The 2,686-nt window shown below is 45.7% G+C and overlaps 2 pseudogenes; both read left to right on the top strand.

Moving 5' to 3' along the window:
* The first annotated feature begins 310 nt into the window (after positions 1–310).
* Positions 311–1,595, top strand: LOC102213555 (pre-mRNA-splicing factor CWC25 homolog pseudogene; annotated as a pseudogene).
* A 367-nt stretch (positions 1,596–1,962) lies between these two features.
* Positions 1,963–2,460, top strand: LOC102213283 (probable protein BRICK1 pseudogene; annotated as a pseudogene).
* Positions 2,461–2,686: the final 226 nt, after the last annotated feature.

Raw genomic sequence — 2,686 nt, 5'->3', positions numbered from 1 at the left:
AGTGATGTGGTGAGTAAACATATCATTACAGATCTGCGGAGAAGACGAACAATGGACCTGAAACTTGGGAAAGTTTTCCCCTGGAACGAATTGAAATTGTAAGTTTTAAAAGTGGTTTGTGGACTCAGATGCTCGATTTTCCTCCTTGTTTGACTTTTTCTTTAGTGAGTGGTGTGTGATCACGGTTTTGTATATGTAATTGAATATGTATGTACATTTTATATGTAATTTTGTATACTTTAAATAAAGTAAAAAAAAAAAAAAAAGCAAGACTCGACACTCAAGCGTCGGCAGCTCCATTTTCTGGTGAAAAACTTTGGTGGTTTCACCTTCAGTCGCTAACGGTCAGTTTTGGCCATTTCCATTTCTCTTTGGGACTGAAAAGAAACGTTTTTCAAGATGGGAGACGGCGATCTGAACTTGAAAAAGAGCTGGCACCCCCAGACTATGAAAAACATTGAGCGTGTCTGGAAATCTGAGCAGAAACATAAGGCTGAACATAAAAAGATCGAGGAGCTCCAGAAGCAGCTGAAGGAGGAACGAGCCCGAGAGGAAATGACAAAATATGCGGAGGAAACCGGCGTCTTAAAAAAAAAAGATGATCGGTTGGACTGGATGTACCAGGGCCCTGCCGGTCAGGTGTCCAGGGATGAGTACCTGCTTGGGCGCACCATTGACAAGCAGATCACTGACCAGTATGAGGAGCCAGAGAGCGGTCCCTCAGCTGAGACAGGCCTCCTGCCTGGGTCCATATTTAACCCCGCCCCTCCAGCCTCGATTTGGCTGCCAAGATCAGGGAAGACCCCCTGTTTGAAATCAGGAAACGTGAGGAAGCAAAGAAGAGAGAAGTCCTGACTAATCCAATAAAGATGAAGAAAATTAAAGAAATGCTTCGCCAAAACCTTGATAAGAAAGACAAGAAAAAGAAGAGGAAGAAGGAGAAGAAAGGAGACAAAGACAGAAGGAAGGAAAAGAAGCATAAGAGGAGGAGTTCAAGTTCGAGCTCGGAGGAAGACGATGAGAAGAAACACAGGTCACACCCACGAGACAACTCCTCAGACACCAAATCTCATTCTCATCATCATCATCCAGGCTGTGGTCTACAGCTCCCAACAGACAGATATCAACAGACCTCGACCTCCTCCGGTCACTCAGGGCGGCGTGAGAGGAGCCTATCCCGATCACCTCACAGGAATTACAAGGACAGCCGCTCCTACTCTTCATCCTCCTCACATCTGAGTGAAAAGAAGCAGGAACCCAGAGCTCCCAGCCCACAGAAGGGCCGCTACCAGAGACAGAGGAACCACGTGCCCAAGAAGCTCTCTGCAGAGGAGATGGAGCGAAAGAAGCATGAGATGATGGACCAAGCCAAGCAGCGGGAGGAGGACAGGGAGAATAATGTGAAGCACTATAAGAGGCAGGACGAGCAGGAGAAGCAGAGGGAACAAAACGCCAAGCATGACCGCCACGCTGGCTTCATCCACAACATGAAGCTGGAGAGTGCCGCGAACTCCTCCTTAGAGGACAGAGTGAAGAAAAATATCCACTCCATTCAGAGGACGCCAGCCTCCCTGGAAAACTTCATGAAACGATAAAGACAAAAATTCACATTACAGTCAATGAACTGACTAAAGACTGCCACACACCATTTTTTGACTGGGGCAGGTGAGCTGCGAGCCTGTCAGGAATTCAAACACAGGCTTTTAATTTGAAAAGCAGATGTCACAGTATTCATATGTACAGTACAAAAGGCCTGTTGTTACTTCATGTGTTTTAGCTACTTTCTTCAAAGCAAGACTCGGCAAGACCTACAATAAAGTCAGACGTGGAGGAGTTAATGCCGAGACTGCTGCCCGTGGAGTGTGGATCCGGTACCGTGGGCGACCTGGACCTGAGCGGACCGCCGAGAAACCCCCAGGAGTACCTCCGACAGGTCCAGCTGGAGGCTTCATTGTGCTTCCTGGGTGAAAGCAGAGGGATACTGCAACTCGTCCAACATGGCTGGCCAGGAAGATCCAGTGCAAAGAGATTCACCAAGACTGGGCGAATCGAGAGTACATAGAAGTAATTACGAGCAGCATCAAGAAGATCGCCGACTTTCTTAACTCGTTTGACATGCCATGTCGATCTCGTTTGGCCACACTCAACGAGAAGCTGACAGCGCTGGAGAGGAGGATTGAATACATTGAGGCAAGGGTGACAAAAGGAGAAACCCTGACCTAGAAGTGGCCATTGAAACTCATAACACCCCCAACCTACCTGCCATCCCTCACCCTGAATTTTTGGACTAAGTGTGATGGACCCCACCCTCCTATTTTGGGACGATGTGGACCTTTTTTTTTTTTTTTTTAAATATATTATATGGCTGGATTTGGTGTTATTTTATCTCATGACGCATTTGTACAGAAGATGTGTGTCTAACTTGGCTACCATTGATTCAAGCATCATTATATTCTATTACAAAACTAAGCTCCACTAGTATTGATTTAAAATAAGTCTGGAGCATAATTATGATTTATAAATTTTGTATCACTGCAGTTTGACCATCTGTGTTGTGTACAGTGTCACTTCCAAATGAAAGCTGTATCAAAAGAGGAACATTCGCCTGTGCCAAGATGAACTATTATTGTGTACTTACATTTAATAAGGGCCTCCTTGTACAGCAAAGTGTTTGATGATGTTTCAG

Source organism: Pundamilia nyererei, unplaced genomic scaffold (genome assembly GCF_000239375.1).
Source record: "Pundamilia nyererei isolate P.nyererei 1_Seehausen unplaced genomic scaffold, PunNye1.0 scaffold01488, whole genome shotgun sequence".
In the NCBI taxonomy this organism is placed as follows: Eukaryota; Metazoa; Chordata; class Actinopteri; order Cichliformes; family Cichlidae; genus Pundamilia; species Pundamilia nyererei.
The sequence above is the reverse complement of the archived record's forward strand: the minus strand, read 5'-3'. Positions and strand labels throughout refer to the sequence as shown.